Genomic DNA, 26,650 nt, shown 5'->3' with positions numbered 1-26,650 from the left:
AGCCCTTCCCGAACGACGTCGTTTCGGGGAGGGCTATTCGTGTAATTAAATAATAGTTAAATCATTTCCGCAGTCAGCCTAATTTGTAAACTTTACATTTAGTCACTAAATCGAATTTATAATCCTTTTAATTCAGATCTTTAATTTTAATTTTATTTATTTAGTCCTTTATAAAATATATTTAGGGTAAATAACAGATTTAGTCCGTTAATTTTAATAATTAATATTTTAATCTGAATATATGTTTTAATTTATTTTAATCTAATATCCGAATTTTATATAATTTTAATTTAGTCACTAATTTTAATGTCATTTATTTTACTGCTTTTAAATATATCGTTATAATGTATTTTTACTTGTTTATATTTTAAATATTTTTATTATTGTAGTCATAAATATATATATAATAATAATAATTTATTTTTTCAATAAATTATTTTAATATTATTTTTCAATATCCAAGAAAAGGGCAGTCTTAATACAACTGGATGTCCTATTCTGGTATTTTAAAATTAAATATTATAAAAAATATTATTTAATTTTATTCAAATTAATATTTATTAATATCAAAGAAAAGAGCTGTCTTAAGGCACCTAGAAGTCATTTTTCGATATTTTTAAATAAATAAATATTTTTTATATAATTTTGAAATAATAGGATTATAAATTAAATATATTTTGAATTTTTAAATTTTAATAATGGAGACAATTTATAATTAAAAAGTACCAATTTTGGGCGTTGTAGGGGTGCTAATCATTCCCTAAACATAACCGACCACGAATCCCTTTTTATTATTAAAAAGAACGAATTTTTGGTTATAAACGCAGATCAGTTTATTTTTTAATTGATGTTTTCTTAAAACTCTTTTAAAAAATAATTTTTAGGTATTCGACCTACCTGATCCAAAAGGCCGATGGCGACTCCCAAATTATTTTCAAAACCATTTATTCACATTATTTTTCACGCCAAGTAAAAAATTCGTGTCCGGACGAAAACCAGTTACGACATTAGGCATCTGGATGGTCTAAAAAATATTGTAAGCACTTATTCAAGAAAAATGATATAGCTAGAGCATTTATTTGAATATGAAGCCAAAGAATTAATAAACCGTCGAGTGTTACAAACATCCTTCGTGCCGAGAGTAGAAGAAATACCAAAATCCTTGTCTTTGTTCCAGCTTCGGCCTTTTAAGTTTACAAGAAAATTGGTGAGCTCCTCACGTTCTGTGAAAGGCATGTGAAGTTCACTGACAAAAACCCCAAAATCAGTGTCGGTAGTTCTTCACCTTTTCCCGGCCTTCGTGAATCGTTCCCTACTAATACTAACATTTCCCACTAAAGCGGAAGATCAAGAGCCATTGTTGGAAGCCATGAGACTCTCCTCTCTTCTCATTATTTATCTTCTTTCTCTCCCTTTGGTTCAACCCCAGCTACCTTGACTACTCGGACGCATTGTCGAAAGCGATTCTGTTTTTCGAAGGGCAGCGCTCGGGTTTTTTGCCGCAAAATCAACGTATAGGATGGAGGGGTAATTCGGGACTGAGTGATGGGTGGATGTACAACACGGACTTGACCGGCGGATACTACGACGCGGGTGACAACGTTAAGTTCGGGTTTCCGATGGCTTTTACCACGACGATGTTGGCGTGGAGTGTGATCGAGTTCGGAGATTTAATGCCGCGGAATGAGCTGGGAAATGCGCTTGTGGCGATTCGTTGGGCCACTGATTATTTTCTCAAAACCGTGTCTCAGCCTAACGGGATTTTCGTCCAGGTATTAACTACTACTAAATTTATTGTCTACCTTTTTTTTACTGCTATCCCAGTACTACTGACTAGTGACGGTGGCTGCCTCAGATATGAATCGATGATAACGACAGATCTAGAAAATATTTTTTTTTTTTGGATAAACTGCACCGCATATTATAAAATTTTATCAATTATGACATTAAATTTGATTTTCGTTTCAATTATATCGTTAATAAATTGTTAATAGTCAAATTAAAATAACTCGTTTTGGTGAGGTGTCTATGTTGGCAGCCTTTAGCAACGTTATTGTGTTGTTAACAATTTAATGATTTAGTGGTATAATTGAAATGAAAATTAAAATTCAGTGTTATAATTAGTAAAATTAAAAATTAAGTGATATAATCAATACAAAACCTAAAATTAGGTGGTATATGATATAATTTATCCTATCTTTTTTAGAGTGAATATACATACATTAATGTTATAAAATATAATTTTTTTTATTTGAGGTGAACACAAATAAAATTTAAGGACATATAATCAATAAAATAGATAATTAGTCGAAACAAATTCAATGCTATATGATCTCTTTAAGGTTGCACTCTCATTTTGACTTTTTGGCGTTTTCAGTTGAACTAATGCAAGCTAAATTTCCCACTTGGTAACTAAAATTAAAGAAATTAGAGCTTCTTGTTTATTATTTGATGCTCTTGGGTAATCATGTAAAGCTGGATGTAATGTCTCATGCAATTGGTTCATTTTCAAACTGTGAAAACAAGGTTGATTTTATGTCACTGTGTAGGTTGGGGATCCAAACATAGATCATAGCTGTTGGGAAAGACCGGAGGATATGGATACCGCCAGGACTGTTTACGCCGTGGATGCACCGAACCCTGCTTCGGATGTGGCCGGTGAGACGGCAGCTGCTCTCGCAGCTTCATCCATGGCGTTCAGATCCGTAGACCCGGGATATGCGGATTCGTTGTTACGGAATGCTGTTCAGGCTTTCCAATTTGCCGACAATTTCAGAGGTGCTTATAGTGACAATTCTAACATTAGGGATGGTGCCTGCCCTTTTTACTGTGACTTTAGTGGATATCAAGTAAGTTAAAAACAAATGACTCATATATATATATATATATATATATATTTTAAGACAATTATAAAATAGTATATGTTTATAATTTTTTAATCTATTTATAACGCATATAAAACTTGTAGACGTAATTATTGAAACTCGAATTTTTTAAGTGTTCATAAATAAATATATTTAGATAGGCTTGATGGGTTTGATTATTAATTGGGTCAGGATGAATTGTTGTGGGGAGCAGCGTGGTTAAGAAGGGCTTCTCAAGGCAACTCTTCCCTGAGTTACTTGGAAAACAATGGCAAAACCCTGGGCGCTGATGACAATATTAATGAATTCGGGTGGGACAACAAGCATGCTGGACTAAACGTTCTTGTCTCCAAGGTGATGCCTCGTTTCATTTCTATCCCTTTTACTCGTTATACTGGGGATGGACTGAGAAGAGTGTTGGGTACGATCGTACCCCTCAAGTATTTCAAATCTTCTTATAGTTTTAATATTTTCTATGTATATTTTATTGATTATTTAATTCCACACTCCCTAAATTTCTAATATAACTTTCAAAGTTCACACAATCAATAATTCCACACTCCCTAAATTTCTAATATAACTTTCAAAGTTCACACCCCTATTATAAGATCATGTGTTCGTCCATGATTTCGTTGAATTGATTGTTCTGGCATCAACTTTGGGTTTCCCTGTTTTCAGGAAGTATTAGAAGGAAATATGTACACTCTTGAATCATACAAAGCCTCAGCTGATAGCTTCATGTGTACATTAATCCCCGATTCATCTTCATCCCACATTGAGTACACCCCTGGTGGCCTCATTTTCAAAGTTCACACCCCTATTATAAGATCATGTGTTCGTCCATGATTTCGTTGAATTGATTGTTCTGGCATCAACTTTGGGTTTCCCTGTTTTCAGGAAGTATTAGAAGGAAATATGTACACTCTGAATCATACAAAGCCTCAGCTGATAGCTTCATGTGTACATTAATCCCCGATTCATCTTCATCCCACATTGAGTACACCCCTGGTGGCCTCATCTACAAACCGGGAGGCAGCAACTTACAACACGCAACCACAATTTCATTCATCCTCCTTGTTCATGCTAAATACCTGGATCGGACCTCCCAAACCGTTAACTGCGGGAACGAATTCGTTTCGCCAGTTACGCTTCGCATGCAGGCAAAGAAGCAGGTTGATTACATTTTAGGTGAGAATCCAATGGGACTATCCTACATGGTGGGTTATGGCAACTATTTCCCGCAACGGATTCACCACCGCGGCTCATCGTTACCGTCGGTAAAAGATCATCCCGAGTTCATTGGTTGCAAGGAAGGTTCTAATTATTTTAACTCGACGGATCCTAACCCGAATATTTTGGTTGGGGCTATAGTGGGAGGGCCCGGAGAAGATGATGTTTATGGAGATGATAGTGGTGATTTTAGGCAATCAGAGCCGACTACTTACATCAATGCACCACTTGTTGGTGTGTTGGCTTATCTTGCAGCCAATCCCAATCCTAGTTAGCCACCGAATCCGACTAGATTTCGAACAATATTCCATCAATTTTTTAAAAGAAAAAAGCTACAAAAAATGGTGTCTCTCGTCTTGAGCGAGGCAAAAGAGGGAAGAGGCTAAGTTAGTTCATGATCTTTGTGTTTAATATTGAATCACAACATCACCTTGTGATTTTTTAGAAGGGGAAGGGGGGTAAGATGAAAATGTTCCAATCTAGTTTTAATATTAGTATTAATTTAGTTTTGATCGATAAAATATGAATATTAATCTAGTTTTAATATTAGAATTAATGCGGGTGCACTTTATATGTTAACTTATTGTACGATGTAATAAATTTTTTTGGGTAAATTATAAATTTGGTAATTGAATTTTACTCTCTCTCATATTTCACTTACTGTACTTTAAATCTTTTTAATTTTCTCACTGAACTTAATACATTAGGTATTTTTGGTCACTCGATCGTTTTCACACTAACAGAATTATAAATTGATTGTTATATAGATGCAAAACGACGTTATGGTGAAAATTTTGTTTTTTTAAAACGGTTTCATTTTAATGCATTAACTATTTAACGGCAGAGTGACAAAAAAAGCCCAATGTATTAAGTTAAGTGAAGAAATTGAAAACTTTTAAAGTTCAGTGAGCAAAATAGGAGAAATAGTAACCTTTAGTGATGGAATTTGTAATTTACCCTAAAAGTTATGAATAGTCTTCCCACTATCCCAAAATATGATTAGATGTTTGAACAACTTATTCAAATAACTTATAGTGTTTCACATATATTTATTATTATAATGTTTCGTATCATGTTAACATCCTAAGGTTTGTGGATGGTCCATCACATGGGTGATTAGATCTGGTTGGGTAGATGCAGATCAACCTAAGCCATTGACTCCTCACAATACAAGTCTGGATATATATATATTTATAATTATTGGATTAATAAAAATAAACGGTTGAGATTAATTATTTATATATATATATATATAGAATTAATATTCTTCATTTCCCCACTTTCGTGGCAGTTGGGACATTGACTTTATGTGTCACCTACCATAATCACATATAAATTTATTATCCCATCAGCAATCCCTTATTCATATTTTTCTCTCAAAGACTCACCTGCCATATTGCTCCTGAAGTTTCCTCATTATTATCTCTCTTTTTGGTGGTTTACTATACTAATTTATGGGTTACATGTGATTGTGTGGTCGAAATACCTGTGACCATCTAACCTAATCTTTTCTTACATCATTTCTCAATTATAATGTGATATGTTGGCAATTGTTTTACATAGTGTAACTAATTAAATCTACGTCTTCAAGGGAAAACAATATTTATTTTTACCACTCAAACTATTTAATGGATTCCAAAATTCAAACTTTAAACAATGTTTAAAAGGTAATTTAATCGTCTTTTAATATTTATGAATTTTCAAAACAAATAATTTTTGTTTTGAATGAATGCTTTTAAGTACTTTTAAACAACTATTTTAATCTAAATTTTGGATAGTTATGTGGTATAATCTAATAATTTACGGCTAAAAAAAGGAAAAATAAACGTGACTGAAAATGTTATCAAAAATCATAACATTTTAGGTCGGGCGCGATAAAAATTGTTATAGAAAAGTATAACATTTAGGTTTGATGTAACTTAAAATGTTGTTATCCAAAATAACAACATGAGACGAAATCAGACCTTAGAAAATAAAATAAAAAGAAGTTAAATTTCTTAAATAATAAGTAAAATAATATAAAAAGAAAAAAAATAATATTTTTCATAGATCAATCGATCGGAAACATTTGAGGTCTGTCGCTACACAGTTTCCTTAAGACATATTTTTGGTCACTCCTTTGGTGCTCGAGATCTTTTGGTTGTCTTTCTCTCATTATACAACAATTAGATGATCTAGGAACAGTAACACAAACTTTCAAGATCATGAACTATTTCTTAACTTTTCCTATCACTGGAAAACTAAAGAGAGAAAAACAATTTTTCAAGATTTATTTTAACAAATAATAATGTATTTTAATTCAAAAGATTTAAACTCATTTTACTATTCAAATTTAAATAGATATTATTTTAATTTAAAATATTCAAAATATATAATTATCTTTTAATATTCAAAGTTAAATATATAATAAATACCTATTAATTTGACATATTTAAAAGAGTAATTATCCTACTAATATTCAAATAAAAGAATATCTCTCAATTTGCAATATTTAAAAGGAATATGAATTTAATTTAAATATTAAATTAAATAAATTCACCCATTTTCCAATAATCTTTCACATGAATGAATTGATGATTTTATCAAAACATTTTGACACGATGTAGTGATAGACTCTACGACCGATAGTTGCATAGGATAGGTAGAAATCCTCATTTGAACATTATATTGTGATAGTATATTTACTTTACTGGCTAACCAATACACATGATGTCCTTGAACTATTTTGTCGTTTGTGTAAACGACGACATACTTCACACAGCTACCCCTATGACAAGAATTTAGTTCTCATGGGTATATCCTTAAAGCCATGGACATCACCTGGTTCTCCAAGAGTTTGAAAGAACTATGCCCAATAGTCTTCTTGAAGCAGCCCCACTTCACTCTCACATATGTGACTTATGTTGCTCGGCTCATCAAAGCACACAATGGTCATTAAAAGTTTTGTTTATTCTATACCACTTTGATCACTGTTTACATAATAGGAATGGGCTTGGGATAAGAGACCCCCCACAATGATCGTACACGATTTATGTAATTAGATTGTCCCTTTGAACCTGGATCTTGGGATCTTCAGTCATCTAGGTAGGGTTTTCATTCACATAACGCCTTTAAGTTTCATAGGCTTTACTCTCATTCCTTTAGATATTTTCTCAACTTAATATCGATTTAACCCTTTGGTTAACGTATCTGCGATATTATTATTTGATATTACAAAATTAATTAAGATACTCCATTTGAGATTAGTTGTCTAATGGTATTATGTCGACGACACATATGTATCGATTTACCATTATACATGAAATTCTGTGCTCTAGCACTTGTTGCTTGATTGTCACAATATATGCACATTGTGGGCACATGTTTCGGCCATTCTGGAATATCCTCAAGAAAGTTCTGAAGCCATTCATGTAACATCCGCAACACCGGGTTAGTGAGTAAAGTGTAAGATTTTAAAATTCAATGACCAGATAAGATAAATTGAAAAGTGAAGGAATTAATTGAAATTTATGGTATAGGATGAATTAACAAATGAAGGAAGAAGAAAGGGGCAAAAAGGTCATCGAACAAAGGATGAAATAAAATATCATTTAGGGTTATTTTATAACCCACATGGATCATGTTTTTGGAAACATAGTTTCCAGATATTTTTCATCTTCTTCTTCTTCTCCCAAACGTGAAGCCCCAAGCCAAGGTGATTTTATTTCTTTTGGTTAATTCTTAAAATTCAAGTATGGTTTTGGTTAAGGAAGACTTAGGAAACATGATAGAGATGAAAAAAAGTCATAGAAACTCAAATATTTGTAAGTTATAAATGATTAAAGATAAGAAGTGAATAAGTGGAATTTTGAATAAAGATGTATAAATGAATTTAGAAGCCGAGATTAACTTGTCATAGGTGTGAATAAGAAGTTATAAGTGTTAAATCAAAGTTTGGATAATATGGAAATTTGGGTATGATTCTTAACTTTAAGAATTTGGATGAAATATGGTAGATAATAAAGTGTTGGAATGATAGAAGTTAGTTAAAATGGTTGTAGTTGAGTTTGGTGATATGAAAGGAGTTTTGTATGAGGAAATTCAATGAAGAGTTGATGAATTTCGGGTGAAAAAAAATCCTGTTTTGGGCAGAGTGTATCGGTACCCTATGTATGTATACCGATACCCTCTTGAATGAAAAATCACATAATGCAATAAGGGTACTGATACCTTAAGGAGTGTATCGATACCCCCTAAAGGAAAAAATTTGATATTGATTCATTAAATTCATTTAAGCTATTAGTATCAAATTACAAGGTTTAGGTATCTGACAATTACCCTAAAATGTATGTTTATGTAGATTCTGAGACTAAAGCAATTTCGGAACATTTGGGGAAGTAAGATTGATCGAGGGAAAGACAAGGAGATATAGGTGAGTGCAAGTTTAATTTGTACTTATGTTATAGAACAAATATTGGCTTGCGATGAGCCAGTGATGGAGTTACTATAGTAAGAAGTGACTCCTAAAAAGTTATTTGATTTGTGATTCTTATATGTGCATGAGTACGTGTCATATGTTATTATATGTGACATGATCTACATGAATATATGAAACTATAATACAAGCTATGTGTATTGATATAAGTGATTATATAAAATTGTGAGATAAGCTATATGGAATTAATATACAGACTATATGAAAGTATGTACATGAATAAATGTATAAGTTTATATGTTATTCTATGTGATATGTCATGTATAAATTCATAAGAAAAGACATGTGTGAATATGATTTGTATGCATTATATGTCATGTGAATATAAGAGAACATAACATCAATTATATGATATGAGATAAGTGAAGGTATGCATATATGATATATGTATAAAATAATATATATATGATTATATGAGATATATGAGAAAAGGTACATGTGACATGTGAATTATATGGAAATAATCTACTTGTAAGTGAACTACGTGACTATGTGATCATGTGAAAATATAATAATGAGCTATATGAGAACTATGAGATTAAGTGATTCTTTGATGTATATGTGAACATATGTGAACATATGTGAACAAGATATGACATAAGTGGTTACATGAACATATGTGAAATAATAAAAACTATGTGACATGATCCACACGATTTCTTGAATATATTATACTTGTTATATGATATGAGATAGATGGTTACACATACATGTAGTATGTGGCAGAAGAAAAGAAATATGTGATCATAAGAGTAATGATATGAATCATAATGATAGTGCCCATGTTATGTGATATGAGAGCTAGGGGTTTAGTTGGCATGCCAAGAGTCGAGGATTACCTATGTCTTTCGGGACATATGCACATAATTACCTTTGTATTTCGGGACATATGGATAGAATTACCTATGTCTTTCGGGACATATGGACATAATTACCTATGTCTTTCGGGACATATGGACAGTTACCTATGTTCTTAGAAACATATGGATAGGTCATTCGGGACATTTATACGAGCTGTGGTGACAACATATGTTTGCACAACCTCAGTGTACTCACATACCTTGAGTTCTCAATAATGTACATGAGCCTATAAAAGATATCAAAAGTGTTTGCATTATTATATGATATACTATTATTATTGTTTACAATGACTGACATGTATCTATGGGCTAATAAAGAGATAATAACAAATACATTATATGTTATGTATATGATTTTGATGATATGAAATATTTCATAGGGATTATATGATGTTGATAATGATGGTATATGTACATGTATGCATTCTGTTATATGAAATGTTCTATGATTTTTATTATATGTTTTATATGCCTCACTAAGTCAATGACTTAGCGTGTAATTGTTTCACACGTAGGTTCCGAGAAGAGGAAGATTGATAAAAGTTAAGCAAGACAGGTCAATTTATCATTTCCAAAGATCATATCAGAAAAGAAATGAATAGTTTGTATTTTGTAATACTGATTGTGGTTGGCATATAAATAAAGGTTTGAATCCGATATGTTCTAATCAGTTTTGTAAAATCAGATGATTGAGTTTTGTAATGTTTTAAACGTATATATGTAAATGATAACTTTATAGTGATAAAATGTTAAAGTTTTATGAATTATATATATATGTTGGACAGAATTACTATAGCAAGGTATCGATACACTGTAGCAGGGTATCGATACCCCTGTAGAATTCCAGAAAATTTTTAGCATCGGTTGTAACAGCCTCAATACCGGGTTAGTGACTAAATTGTAAAACTTTAGAATTTAGTGACTAAAGCAGAACAATTGAATAGTATTGTAATTTGGTATAGGGTTAATTTGCAAGGAAGAAGGAATAGAAGAACAAAATGGTCATTTGTAAGGAAAGTAATTAATTTGGTTAGATATATATGGAGGCCACGTGTATAAAAGAGGAAGCAAATATTCAAGCTTCCAGACAACTCTTTTCCTCCTTTTTTCTTTGTGCGTATGAGCCAAGGTAAAGGTAAGAATTCTTATTAGTGGTTTATTAGTTGAGATTTAAGTTTGGTTTTGCTCCTTAGATGCTAATTAAGCTTAAGGAAATCTTAATTTGCTTTAAGACAACAAGATGAAGGGGGTAGGAAGAATTAAAGATTTGGAGTTCTTGAATGAAATTTGGAAATAAAGTTCATATGAGAATTGGAAGTTGAATTTGACTTGTCACCAACTTGACTAAGGGATATGAAGGGTTAGAATCAGATTTAGAACATATGAGAATTTGAGTGAGATTCTCAAATTATGTGTGGAGGAATGGATTTTGAAGTTTAAGAGATATTGAATGGGTATTAATTAGCTTAAATAGGTGTAAAAGAGTTGAGAATATAAAAAGAGGTAAAATATGAAGAGTTGAGAGGATTATTAAGGGATTGTCGTGCTCAAAGTACCAATTCTGGGTTGTGTGCATCGATGCACATTCAATGTGTACCGATGCACTCTCAAATAAATGAACATCGAATGCCATTAGTACATCGATGCATAAGGAGTGCATCGATGCACCCCCCTTAAAATACAAACATCGAATGTGATTTGTGTACCGATGCATAGGTAGTGCATCGATGCACACGTTACGGAACACATCGATACACAGTAGAGTGCATCGATGCATACCTTCATTAAAAGATAAAAATAGCTTTCTTTTTAGCCTAAGGAGTGATAGTTTAGAATATATCAATTAGTATACTGATATGTATCCATGTATTACTATGTAGATATAGAAAGTAATCTTGTTCCGGAATAATCGAAGGATTAGGATCGAGTCAAAGTAAGTAAGGCTAAGGTGAGTGCATATCCTAGATAGAATTGTATTGAGATAAGACTTGCAATAAGTCTATCTCTTATAATTGAATTTATGATTTCATATTCATGCACATGCATACATATATATGTGTTAATGTTATAGTGATTCCATGTAAAATTCATTCATGATTTAACATGATATTGTATGAACAAGTTCCATTATCAGAGAATTCTCCCAGGTATGTTGAAATAATGAAAATGATCATATGAAGTGACTTATGTGTTTATATGGATAGTAATGGAAAAGATATGAAATGAAAAATGTATTTATAATTAAGCCCATGTTATTTAATGTGAGAGCTGTAGGTATAATTGCCATGCCAAGAGTCGAGGGATTATCAATGGTCCTTCGGGACATAGTGGTCCTTCGGGACATAGTGGTCCTTCAGGATATAGTGGTCATTCGGGACAAATATTCAGTGCCCCTAGTGGGATTTTATTTGAGCTGTGGTGACAGCATTGTGCACAACCTCAGTGTACTCGCGTACCTTATGTTCTCAATAATGTACATGAGCATCCAAAGATAAACTAAAGAAAATTCTTATGAAATATAATTGGTTATTCATGCACATCCTACTCATATGTCATAATGTGGTATTTACATGTGCATCGCAATGTCCTAGTGGATTGATAGAAATGTATGTTCGTGATATTATTGTTATATATTTATTTATGCCTCACTAAGTATGTGACTTAGCGTGTAAGTGATGTACATGTAGGTACCAAGAATCCAGAAGAGCAAAAATAGGGGTGGCAAGATCAACATCATTACTAGAAGATCAGATCAGAAGTAACTAATAAAGTATGTATTTTGTCGGGTATAGTGTTGGTATATAAGAAAAGTGTCAATTATGAATGCTCTGATCGATTTTTGTTATTTTGGTTAATTCATGTAAATAAACTGCTTTTATTTTAATGAAAATTTTAAATTTTCCTTGAATTTGTTCAAGAGTCAAAGTTTGAAAAGTCAATGTGACACCTTAGACTCGTAATCGGGTCGGATACGAGTTGGGGGTGTTATATTTAATGGTATCAGAGCTACGGTTTGGTCGATTCTCGACATAAACTGGAGTCTAGAGTGTCCTATAAAATATACATGCCAACAAAATAGTGAAAACTTATGATCTGATATAATAGTAAGTATGTTGTTTTGCTAATAGAACTACATGATTATGTTTTTATAGATGTCCGAACATGGTAGCTCTAGAAGTGAAGCGGGAGATGATAGGCCCGCTGAAAGTAGTAATTCACCTACCCTGGCGACGCAGAGTGAAGATCAGACACCCTCTGGAGTGCCTGTAAGTGATTAAGATGTGTTCTTCAGAACACTAGACACGGTATTGGCGCGTTTTTAACCTTCTGTTACTTCAACTCCAAGAATGAATGTTGCGAAGGAGTTGAAGGGTTTAGGAGCACTAGAGTTTAGAGGTGAAGCCGAAGAAGGTCCTGTTGCTGCGGACCTTTGGCTTAATAACGTGAAAATCATGCTTGAGGGACTTCATTGTTCCGATGCTGATAAGCTAGATGGAGTAGTTTCCTCGCTGAGGGGGCAAGCAAGGATTTGGTGGACCAACATTACATTGAGAATGACTAGTGATCAGGTAACACGGTCCTTGTTCTTAGAGGAATTCAAACATAAATACAACAGAGATCAATTCATCCGACAAATGAAGCAAGAGTTCATGAACTTGAAGCAATGAAACCGTACAGTTTATGAATATGAGTGTGAATTCAACAAGCTGAGTCGCTTCGCTGCCGAGCTTATTCCTATAGAGATTGATGCTTGTGAGTGGTTCGTGGAAGGTTTACGTCCAAGATTGAAGGAAATGCTAATTGTGTTGAATTTATCTTCGTTTTAAGAAGTGGTGAACCGTGCTAAAGCTCTGGAAAGAGCTCAAAATGAGAGGTTCAGAGATTCCCGAGCTCAGACATCAAAAAGATCGGGTGCATCATCGAGTGTTGCACTATCAAAAAGGGGACAGAGATGTGAGTTCTTGACCCCAAGCGAGATCAGATTCTATGGAATTCTCTACGAGAGGATCAAATACGATGAGGGGATGACAAACACGACCAGTGGGATCTGGAGATGGGAGATCTAATCCAAGTCAAGTTAAACCATGCCCACATTGTGGAAAGAATCACTCGGGGATTTGCAAGATGATTTTTGGAGCATGTTTTAAATGTGGGGACATCGGGCATTTTGCTCGGGATTGTCCCATGATAGCGGGTGAATTTGCTCAGCCAGAAAGGTCTACCTCGGCTACCCAGAGGGGAAGAGGTAGAGGCAAAGGAAAAAGTCAGTCAGAGTCCTCGGCTCCATAAGAGATACGTTCTACAACTCGTGTGCATAATCTCAAGACTTGCGAGGATCGAGATGACCTAGAGATTATAGCAGGTATTTTTCAGTTGTATGATAAGAATGTGTTTGTACTGATTGATTTGGGGTCTACTTATTCTTTCATTTATAGTAAGTTAGTAAAAGAATTGAATATTCCGTTAGAAGTTACTAGCAGTGAGGTGATAGTGGCTAATCCGTTAGGGCACAGTGCTCGGGTCAATATGGTGTGTCGAGGGTGTCCTATACGGATTTAGGGAATTGAATTCCCTGCTAATATGATGGAATTACCCTTCGATGAATTTGAGGTGATACTGGGAATGGATTGGTTATATCGTTCTTACGCTAATGTTGATTGTAGACTGAAAAGAGTAACGTTGAAAAGTTCAGAAGGTATAGAAGTTATTGTATTTAGTAAGGATGGAACCCATTGGCTAATGTAATATCAATGATGTTGGTAAAGAAGTTATTGCTACAGGGATGTCAAGGGTTTATTGTTAGTGCGCTAGATGTGAGAGCTAAAGAGAAGGGGATTGAAGAAATTCCTATGATCATAGAGTTTTCTGACGTTTTTCCTGCAGAGTTACCAGGTTTGCCTCTATACAGAAAGGTAGAATTTTAGATTGAGGTAATGCCAGGAATTTGCACCTATCGCCATGACACCATACAGAATGACCCTAAAAGAGTTACAAGAATTAAAGATCTAATTATAAGAATTATTTAATAAAGGGTTTATCAGACCAAGTGTCTCACCATGGGGAGATCTAGTTTTGTTCGTTAAAAAGAAGGATTGATCCATGCATATTTGCATTGATTATAGACAACTCAATAAAGTGACCATCAAGAACAAGTATCCCCTCCCCAGAATTGATGATTTATTTGATCAGTTAAAGGGAGCTTCAGTATTCTCAAAGATTGATCTACGTTCGGTTTATCATCAATTGAAGATTCAAGAGAAAGATATTTCAAATACGACATTTAGAACGAGATACGGTCACTATGAGTTTATCGTGATTCTGTTTAGAGTTACGAATGCACCGGCTGTTTTCATGGATTTGATGAACCGAATATTTCAGCCTTATATGGATCAATTTGTAGTTGTTTTTATTGATGATATTTTAGAGTATTCAAAGTCGGAAGAAGAGCATAGTTCACATTTAAAGATTATTTTATAGATTTTAAGAGAAAAGAAGCTTTATGCCAAACTCTCCAAATGTGAATTCTGGTTTAAGAAAGTGACGTTCCTAAGACATGTGATTTCTGCAGAAGGAAATCGAGTGGATCCCCAAAAGATTAAAGCCATTTTAAAGTGGGAAGTTCCAAAGAATGTGTCAGAAGTCTGGAGCTTTCTGGGGTTAGTTGGCTATTACCGAAGGTTCGTTAAAACTTTTCGATAATAGCATTACCCCTTACTAAATTATTGAGGAAGGATATAAAATTGGTGTGGAATCCGGAGTGCCAAGAGGGTTTTGAAAGGCTAAAGAAGATTTTGACAGAAGCTCCAGTGTTGGTTCAACCCGAGTCTGGCAAGGACTTTGTAGTATATAGTTATGCATCTCATAATGGCTTGGGATGCGTGTTAATGCAAGAGGGTAAAGTGGTAGCATATGCATCGAGGCAATTAAAACCGCACGAAAAGAATTATCCAACGCACGATCTGGAGATGGCTACAGTAGTGTTCGCTCTTAAGATCTGGCATCACTACTTGTATGGTGAATGTTGCTACTTGTATACCGATCATAAGAGTTTAAAGTACTTGATGACTCAGAAGGAGTTGAATTTACGACAAAGAAGGTGGGTGGAATTTCTCAAGGATTATGATGTTGTAATTGATTTCCACCCGGGGAAAACAAATGTGGTAGTGGATGCCTTAAGTCGAAAAACGTTTGCAGCTTTACGAGCTATGGATACCAGACTATCGTTAAGTGGAGACGGTGCATTGGACCTTATGAGATCGTAAAGAGAGTTGGACCAGTGGCATATCAACTGGCGTTGCCACTTGAAATGGAGAAGATTCTCAATGTCTTTCATGTCTCAATGCTTCGGAAGTATCGATCTGATCCTTCCCACATTGTGACTCCAGAAGAGGTTGAGGTTTAACCGGATTTGACTTATGAAGAGGAACCGGTTAAAATCTTAGCTAACGAGATTAAGCAACTAAGGAATAAGTCTATTCCATTAGTCAAAGTATTATGAAAGAATCACAAGGTAGAGGAAGAAATATGGGAGCGTGAAGAGGATATGAGGGATTTAGTACCCCAATCTCTTTGCGTAATGAAAATTTGAGGATGAATTTTCTTAAGGGGGAGATTTGCAATAGCCTCAATACCGAGTTAATGACTAAATTGTAAAACTTCAGAATTTGGTGACTAAAGCAGAATAATTGAATATTATTGTAATTTGGTATAGGGTTAATTTGCAAGGAAGAAGGAATAGAAGGACAAAATGGTCATTTGCAAGGAAAGTAATTAATTTGGTTAGATATATATGGAGGCCACGTGTATGAGAGGAAGCAAATATCCAAGCTTCCAGACAACTCTTCTCATTATTTCTTATTTGTGCGTATGAGCCAAGGTTAAGGTAAGAATTCTTATTAGTGGTTTATTAGTTGAGATATAAGTTTGGTTTTGCTCCTTAGATGCTAATTAAGCTTAAGGAAAGCTTAATTTGCTTTAAGTCAACAAGATGAAGGTGGTAGGAAAAATTAAAGATTTGGAGTTCTTGAATGAAATTTTAAAATAAAGTTAATAATGAGAATTGGAAATTGAATTTGACTTTTCACCAGCTTGATTAAGGGATATGAAGAGTTAAAATCAGATTTAGAACATATGGGAATTTGAGCGAGATTCTTAAATTCTGTATGGAGGAATGGATTTTGAAGGTTAAGAGATATTGAATGGGTATTAAATAGTTTAAATAGGTGTATAAGAGTTAAGAATATAAAAAAGAGGTGAAATATGAAGTGTTGAGAGGATTATTAAGGGATTGTCGTGCTCAAAGTATCAATTCTGGGTTGTGTGCATCGATGCACATTCAATGTATACCGATGCACTCTCAAATAAATGAACATCGAATGCCATTAGTGCATCGATGCATAAAGAGTGCATCGATGCACCCCCTTAAAATACAAACATCGAATGAGATTTGTGTACCGATGCATATAAATTACATCGATGCGCACATTACAGAATACATCGATACACTGTAGAGTGCATCGATGCATACCTTCATTAAAAGATAAAAATAACTTTCTTTTTAGCCTAAGGAGTGATAGTTTAGAATATATCAATTAGTATACTGATATGTATCCATGTATTACTATATAAATATAGAACGTAATCTTGTTCCGGAATAATCGAAGGATTAGAATCGAGTCAAAGTAAGCAAGGCTAAGGTGAGTGCATATCCTAGATAGAATTGTATTGAGATAAGACTTGCGATAAGTCTATCTCTTATAATTGAATTTATGCTTTCATATTCATGAACATGCATACATATATATGTGTTAATATGGATAGTGATGGAAGAGATGTGAAATGAAAAATATATTTATAATTAAGCCCATGTTATATAATGTGAGAGTTGTTAGTATAATTGGCATGCCAAGAGTCGAGGGATTATCAGTGGTCCTTCGGAACATAGTGGTCTTTCGGGACATAGTGGTCCTTTGGGACATAGTGGTCATTCGGGACAAATATTCAGTGCCTTTAGTGGGATTTTATTCTAGCTGTGGTGACAGCATTGTGCACAACCTCAGTGTACTCGCGTACCTTCTGTTCTCAATAATATACATGGGCATCTAAAGATAAACTAAAGGAAATTCTTATGAAATATAATTGGTTATTCTTGCATATCCTACTCATATGTCATAATGTGGTATTTACATGTGCATCGCAATGTCCTAGTGGATTGATAGAAATGTATGTTCGTGATATTATTGTTATATGTTTATTTATGCCTTACTAAGTATCTGACTTAGCGTGTAAGTGATTTACACGTAGGTACCAAGAATCTAGAAGAGCATAAATAGGGGTGGCAAGATCAGTATCATTACTATAAGATCAGATCAGAAGTAACTGATAAAGTATGTATTTTGTTGGGTATAGTGTTGGCATATAAGAAAAGTGTCAGTTATGAATGCTCTAATCGATTTTGGTTGTTTTGGTAAATTCATGTAAATAAACCGTTTTTATTTTAATGAAAGTTTTAAAATTTCCTTGAATTTTGTCAAGTGTCAAAGTTTGAAAAGTCAACGTGACACCTCAGACTCGTAATCGGGTCGGATACTGGTGTGGGGTGTTATATTTAATGGTATCAGAACTACAGTTTAGTCGATTCTCGACATAAACCGGAGTCTAGAGTGTACTATAAAGTATACATACCAACAAATAGTGAAAACTTCTGATATGATATAATAATAGGTATGTTGTTTTGCTAATAGAACGACATGATTATGTTTTTATAGATGTCCGGACATGGTAGCTCTAGAAGTGGAGCGGGAGATGATAGGCCCACTGAAAGTAGTAATTTACCTGCCCTGGCCAGGCAGAGTGAAGATCAAACACCCTCTGGAGTGCCTGTAAGTGATCAAGATATGTTCTTCAGAACACTGGACGCGATATTGGCGCGTTTTCAACCTTCTATTACTTCAACTCCAAGAATGAATGTTGCGAAGGAGTTGAAGGGTTTAGGAGCACTAGAGTTTAGAGGTGAAGCCAAATAAGGTCCTGTTGCTACGGACCTTTGGTTTAATTACGTGAAAATCATACTTGAGGGACTTTATTGTTCTGATGCTGATAAGCTAGATGGAGTGGTTTCCTTGCTGAGGGGGCAAGCAAGGATTTGGTGGACCAATGTTACATTGAGAATGACTAGTGATCAGGTAACATGGCCCTTGTTCTTAGTGTAATTCAAACATTAATACATCGGAGATCAATTCATTCAAAAAATGAAGCAAGAGTTTATAAACTTGAAGCAATGAAACCGTACAGTTTATGAATACGAGTGTGAATTCAACAAGCTGAATCGCTTCGCTGCCGACCTTATTCCTACAGAGAAGGATGCTTGTGAGTGGTTCGTGGAAGGTTTACATCTAAGATTGAAGGAAATGTTAATTGTGTTGAATTTATCTTCGTTTCAAGAAGTGGTGAACCGTGCTAAAGCTCTGAAAGAGCTCATAATGAGAGATTCAGAGATTCCCGAGCTCAGACATCGAAAATATCGGGTGCATCATCGAGTGTTGCACCATCAAAAAGGGGCAGAGATGTGAGTTCTCAACTCCAAGCGAGATCAGAGTCTGTGGCATCCTTCGCGAGAGGATCAAATACGATGAGGGGATGACAAACACGACCAGTGGGATCTGGAGAAGCGAGATTTAATCCAAGTCAAGTTAAACCATGCCCACATTGTGGAAAGAATCACTGGGGGATTTACAGGATGATTTCTAGAGCCTGTTTTAAATGTGGGGACACCGGACATTTTGTTCGGGATTGTCCCATAATAGCGGGTGAATTTTCTCAGCCAGAAAGGTCTACCTCTACTACCCAGAGGGGAAGAGGTAGAAGCACAGGAAGAAGTCAGTCAGAGTCCTCGGCTCTACAAGAGATACGTTCTACAGCTCGTGTGCATAATGTCAAGACTAGCGAGGATCGAGATGACCCATAGATTATCACAAGTATTTTTTAGTTGTATGACAAGAATGTGTTTGTACTGATTGATTCGGGGTCTACTTATTCTTACATTTACAACAAGTTAGTAAAAAAAATGAATATTCCGTTAGAAGTTACTAGCAGTGAGGTGATAGTGACTAATCCGATAGGGCACAGTGCTCGGGTCAATATGGTGTGTCGAGGGTGTCCCATACGGATTCAGGGAATTGAATTCCCTGCTAATCTGATTGAATTACCCTTCGATGAATTTGAGGTGATACTGGGAATGGATTGGTTATATCGTTACTACGCTAGTGTTGATTGTAGACTGAAAAGAGTAACGTTGAAAAGTTCAGAAGGTATAGAAGTTATTATATTTAGTGAATGATGAAACCCATTGGCTAATGTAATATCAGGATGTCAGCAAAGAAGTTATTGCTACAGGGATGTCAAGGGTTTATTGCTAGTGTGCTAGATGTGAGAGCTAAAGAGAAGGGGATTGAAGAAATTCCTATGGTCAGAGAGTTTTCTGATATTTTTCCTGCAGAGTTATCGGGTTTGCCTCTAGACAGAGAGGTAGAATTTCAGATTGAGGTAATGCCAGAAATTGCACCTATCGCCATGGCACCATACAGAATGGCCCCAAAAAAGTTACAAGAATTAAAGATCCAATTATAAGAATTATTGAATAAAGGGTTTATCAGACCAAGTGTCTCACCATGGGGAGATCTAGTTTTGTTCGTTAAAAAGAAGGATTGATCCATGCATATTTGCATTGATTATAGACAACTCAATAAAGTGACCATCAAGAACAAGTATCCCCTCCCCAGAATTGATGATTTATTTGATCAGTTAAAGGGAGCTTCAGTATTCTCAAAGATTGATCTACGTTCGGGTTATCATCAATTGAAGATTCAAGAGAAAGATATTTCAAATACGACATTTAGAACGAGATACGGTCACTATGAGTTTATCGTGATTCTGTTTAGAGTTACGAATGCACCGGCTGTTTTCATGGATTTGATGAACCGAATATTTCAGCCTTATATGGATCAATTTGTAGTTGTTTTTATTGATGATATTTTAGAGTATTCAAAGTCGGAAGAAGAGCATAGTTCACATTTAAAGATTATTTTATAGATTTTAAGAGAAAAGAAGCTTTATGCCAAACTCTCCAAATGTGAATTCTGGTTTAATAAAGTGACGTTCCTAAGACATGTGATTTCTGCAGAAGGAAATCGAGTGGATCCCCAAAAGATTAAAGCCATTTTAAAGTGGGAAGTTCCAAAGAATGTGTCAGAAGTCTGGAGCTTTCTGGGGTTAGTTGGCTATTACCGAAGGTTCGTTAAAACTTTTCGATAATAGCATTACCCCTTACTAAATTATTGAGGAAGGATATAAAATTGGTGTGGAATCCGGAGTGCCAAGAGGGTTTTGAAAGGCTAAAGAAGATTTTGACAGAAGCTCCAGTGTTGGTTCAACCCGAGTCTGGCAAGGACTTTGTAGTATATAGTTATGCATCTCATAATGGCTTGGGATGCGTGTTAATGCAAGAGGGTAAAGTGGTAGCATATGCATCGAGGCAATTAAAACCGCACGAAAAGAATTATCCAACGCACGATCTGGAGATGGCTACAGTAGTGTTCGCTCTTAAGATCTGGCGTCACTACTTGTATGGTGAATGTTGCTACTTGTATACCGATCATAAGAGTTTAAAGTACTTGATGACTCAGAAGGAGTTGAATTTACGACAAAGAAGGTGGGTGGAATTTCTCAAGGATTATGATGTTGTAATTGATTTCTACCTGGGGAAAGCAAATGTTGTAGCAGATGCCTTAAGTCGAAAAATGTTTACAGCTTTACGAGCTATGGATGCCATACTATCATTAACTGGAGACGGTGCAATTTGTGCAGAGTTGACTCTCAAGCCATCATGGTTAGAGAGAATTAAAGAATTGCAAAATAGAGATGATAAATGTTTGAAGAAGTTGCAACAAGTAATGATTGAGAAGATAAAAGACTATAAGATCAAGTCTGATGGGAATTTGTATTATCAAGAAAGATTAGTGATTCTCGACAATGATGAATTGAAGAAAAACTTGTTAATGGAAGCTCACTGTAGTCCATTGACGATGCACCCTGGAGGAAACAAAATGTATATGGATCTCAAAAGTCGATGTTGGTGGCCTGGGATGAAGAGATATATTACGGAATTCATATCCAAATGTTTATTGTGTCAGCATGTTAAAACTAAACATTAGGTTTCTTCAGAATTATTACAACCGATATATATTCCTCAGTGGAAATGAGAGAATGTAACAATGAATTTTGTAACGGGGTTACCTTTAACTCCGAATAAAAGAGATTCAGTCTGGGTGATTATAGATAGATTGACTAAATCATCTCACTTTATTCTGGTACGAGTTGATTTTTCCATGGATAAGTATGCATAACTATATATCAGGGATATTATACGTCTACATGGGGTACCTTTCTCTATTGTTTGGGATGGAGGTCCTAGATTTACCTCACGGTTTTGGAAATCATTACATAAAGCGTTGGGAACTTGGTTGAACTTTAGTACAACGTTTCATCCTCAAACCGATGGGCAATCCGAGCGAACAATCCAAATTTTAGAGGATATGTTGAGAGCTTGTGTTGTTGAGTTCAAAGGATCATGGGAGAGGTGCTTACCACTTGCCGAGTTTGCATACAATAATAAGTATCAATCAAGTATCAAGATGGCTCCCTATGAAGCTCTTTATGGAATAAGATGCCGTACGCCCCTAAATTGGTTCGAGCTTAAATATAAAGAAATTCTTGGTCCTGAGTTGATCCAGGAAGTGGAAGAAAAAGTCCAAGTAATTCAAAGTAATCTCAAAGCAGCAGCTGATAGACAGAAATCATACGCATACTTAAAGAGAAAAGGGATAGAATATCAAATTGGAGATAAAGTGTTTCTCAAAGTTTCTCCTTGAAAGAAGGTGTTGAGGTTTGGTCGAAGAGGAAAGCTAAGTCCTCGGTACATTGGACCTTATGAGATCGTAAAGAGAGTTGGACCAGTGGCATATCAACTGGCGTTGCCACTTGAAATAGAGAAGATTCACAATGTCTTTCATGTCTCAATGCTTCGAAAGTATCGATCTGATACTTCCCACATTGTGACTCCAGAAGAGGTTGAGGTTTAACCAGATTTAACTTATAAAGAGGAACCGGTTAAAATCTTAGCTCACGAGATTAAGCAACTAATGAATAAGACTATTCCATTAGTCAAAGTATTGTGGAAGAATCACAAGGTAGAGGAAGAAACATGGGAGAATAAAGAGGATATGAGGATTTAGTACCCCCATCTCTTTGCGTAATGAAAATTCGAGGACGAATTTTCTTAAGGGGGAGATTTGTAACAGCCTCAATACCGAGTTAGTGACTAAATTATAAAACCCCAGAATTTGGTGACTAAAGCAGAATAATTGAATAGTATTGTAATTTGGTATAAGGTTAATTTGCAAGGAAGAATGAATAGAATGACAAAATGGTCATTTGCAAGGAAAATAATTAATTTGGTTAGATATATATGGAGGCCACGTGTATGAGAGGAAGCAAATATCCAAGCTTCCAGACAACTCTTCTCATCCTTTCTTCTTTGTGCGTATGAGCCAAGGTAAAGGTAAGAATTCTTATCAGTGGTTTATTAGTTGAGATTTAAGTTTGGTTTTTCTCCTTAGATGCTAATTAAGCTTAAGGAAAGCTTAATTGTCTTTAAGACAACAAGATGAAGGGGGTAGGAAGAATTAAAGATTTGGAGTTCTTGAATGAAATTTCGAAATAAAGTTCATAATGAGAATTGGAAGTTGAATTTGACTTGTCACCAACTTGATTAAGTGATATGAGGGGTTATAATCAGATTTAGAACATATGGGAATTTGAGTGAGATTCTTAAATTCTGTGTGGAGGAATGGATTTTGAAGTTTAAGAGATATTGAATGGGTATTAATTAGTTTAAATAGGTGTATAAGAGTTAAAAATATAAAAAGAGGTGAAATATGAAGAGTTGAAAGGATTATGAAGGGATTGTCGTGCTCAAAGTATCAATTCTAGGATGTGTGCATCGATGCACATTCAATGTGTACCGATGCACTCCCGAATAAATGAACATCGAATGCCATTAGTGCATCGATGTATAAGGAGTGCATTAATGCATAAGGAGTGCATCGCTGCACCCCCTTAAAATACTAACATCGAATGGGATTTGTGTACCGATGCACAGGTAGTGCATCGATGCACACGTTATGTAATTCATTGATACATTGTAGAGTGCATCGAAGCATACCTTCATTAAAAGATAAAAATAACTTTCTCTTTAGCCTAAGGAGTGATAGTTTAGAATATATCAATTAGTATACTGATATGTATCCATGTATTACTATGTAGATATAGAACGTAATCTTGTTCCGGAACAATCGAAGGATTAGAATCGAGTCAAAGTAAGCAAGGCTAAGGTGAGTGCATATCCTAGATAGAATTGTATTGAGATAAGACTTGCGATAAGTCTATCTCTTATAATTGAATTTATGGTTTCATATTCATGCACATGCATACATATATATGTGTTAATGTTATAGTGATTCCATGTAAAATTCATTCATGATTTAATATGATATTGTATGAACAAGTGCCATTATCAGAGAATCCTCCTAGGTATGTGAAATAATGAAAATGATCATATGAAGTGACTTATGTGTTTATATGGATAGTGATGGAAGAGATATGAAATGAAAAATGTATTTATAATTAAGCCCATGTTATTTAATGAGAGAGTTGTAGGTATAATTGGCATGCCAAGAGTCGAGGGATTATCAGTGGTCCTTCGGGACATAGTTGTTCTTCGGGACATAGTGGTCCTTCGGGACATAGTGGTCCTTCGGGACAAATATTCAGTGCCCCTAGTGGGATTTTATTCGAGTTGTGGTGACAACATTATGCACAACCTTAGTGTACTCGCGTACCTTCTGTTCTCAATAATGTACATGGGCATCCAAAGATAAACTAAAGGAAATTCTTATGAAATATAATTGGTTATTCATGCATATCCTACTCATATATCATAATGTGGTATTTACATGTGCATCGCAATGTCCTAGTGGATTGATAGAAATGTTTGTTCGTGATATTATTATTATATGTTTATTTTTGGCTCACTAAGTATGTGACTTAGCGTGTAAGTGATTTACACGTAGGTACCAAGAATCCAGAAGAGCAGAAATAGGGGTGGCAAGATCAGCATCATTACTAGAAGATCATATCAGAAGTAATTGATAAAGTATGTATTTTGTTGGGTATAGTGTTGGCATGTATGAAAAGTGTCTGTTATGAATTCTCTGATCGATTTTGGTTGTTTTGGTAAATTCATGTAAATAAACCGCTTTTATTTTAATGAAAGTTTTAAATTTTCCTTGAATTTTGTCAAGAGTCAAAGTTTGAAAAGTCAATGTGACATCTCAGACTCGTAATCGGGTCGGATATAGGTTGGGGGTGTTACATCGGTACTGTTCAAGGTAATGTTCATTATTGTTCACGATACTATTCATACTGTATAGTATTATTCATAAAAACATTTTTCTTTAAATTTATGATAATGAAATATAATTCAACATTATATTATCGTATTTTCTTAATATAAGTCCAAATGTTCTGATATTTTGTAAGAATATTGTTTTCAAAGTCAATGTGACATCTCGGACTCGTATCCGGATCGGGTATGGGTTGGGGGTGTTACAATTCAGCTTATTCTCTAGATTTTTCTAGAGCTACAAACTCATATTCCATTGTGGATCTAGTTATAATAATTTGCCTTAAGGATTTCCAAGACACAACTCCTCCTAAAGTGAATACATATCCACTTATACCTTTGGTATCTTGAATATCAGATATCCAACTAGCATAAGAGTATCTTTCTAAGACAATAAGATCTTTGGAATAATGCAACTTATAATCTCAAGTATATCTAAGATATCTTAGTATCCTTGTTATTTCTTTTCAGTGATTTTCTCCTAGATTGCTTGTGAATATACGTAGACTATTCACAATGAAAGTGATGTCTAGTTCAGTACAACTCATAAGATACTTTAGGCTGCCTATGACCCTTACATATTCCACCTAGTGAATACTTTCACCTTGATTTTTATACAAATGTGAACAAAAGTCCATTGGAGTTATGGCTACACTAGAATCACCCTTGTTAAATTTCTCAAGAATCTTATCCACATAGTGTGTTTGAATTAGTATAAGGCCTTCAGATGACCTTTTAATTTAGATACCCAGAATTGTATAAGCTAATCTAATATCTTTCATGTCAAATCTTGAATTTAACATGTCTTTGGTACGTCTTACCATCTCATTGTCAGTCCCAACAATGAGTATACCATCGACATACAGACATAGAATGACATATCCAACATTTGTAGTTTTGACATAGACACACTTGTCACACTTGTTTATCTTGAAGTCGTTTGCCATCATGATAATATTAAACTTTTCATGCCATTGTTTTGGTGCTGGTTTAATTCCATACAAAAACTTCATCAACCTACAAACTTTATTTTCTTGACCTAAAATGACATGACCCTCAGTTGTTCCATGTATATTTCTTTGTCAAGGTCTCCATTTAGGAAATCTGTTTTAAAATCCATTTGATGTACTTCTAGATTTTTCAAAGCGACAATTGCGAATATCATTCTTATGGATGTTATTCTTAATACAAGAGATTATGTATCAAAGTAGTCAATGTCTTTGTTTTATCGATATCCTTTTATTACCAATCTAGCCTTGTACTTATCAATTATTCCATATGCCTTCATTTTCTGTTTGAAAATCCATTTAGAATTTAGTGGTTTAATCCCCAAAGAAAGATCCACTAATTCCCATATATGGTTCTGCATGATGGAATCTATTTCGTTTTTAATGGCTTCATTCTATGAGGTGCCTTTAGAAGATCGTATAGCTTCACTATACGTTTAAGGTTCAACCTCCAACATATATGTTAGGAATTATGGTCCAAAGGATCTTTCCACCCTTTCTCGTTTGCTCATTCTTGGCTCTATTTCATTTCAGCCTCTTGTTGATCATCTAGATTATTTTCATTATTAGTCAAGTTCATTTTATTAAACTTTGATTAACCTCCCTAGATTTATAAGAGAAAACATTTTCAAAGAATGATGCATTCTTTGACTCCATTATCGTGTTATTGTGAATCTTAGTATTATTTGATTTAT

General features: G+C 34.6%; 1 pseudogene; it reads left to right on the top strand.

Moving 5' to 3' along the window:
• The first annotated feature begins 1,136 nt into the window (after positions 1–1,136).
• On the top strand, positions 1,137–4,659 carry LOC120204910 (annotated as a pseudogene).
• The last annotated feature ends 21,991 nt before the right edge of the window (positions 4,660–26,650 follow it).

Source organism: Hibiscus syriacus, unplaced genomic scaffold (genome assembly GCF_006381635.1).
Source record: "Hibiscus syriacus cultivar Baekdansim isolate YM2019G1 unplaced genomic scaffold, ASM638163v2 tig00000340_pilon, whole genome shotgun sequence".
Classification (NCBI taxonomy): Eukaryota; Viridiplantae; Streptophyta; class Magnoliopsida; order Malvales; family Malvaceae; genus Hibiscus; species Hibiscus syriacus.
The sequence above is the reverse complement of the archived record's forward strand: the minus strand, read 5'-3'. Positions and strand labels throughout refer to the sequence as shown.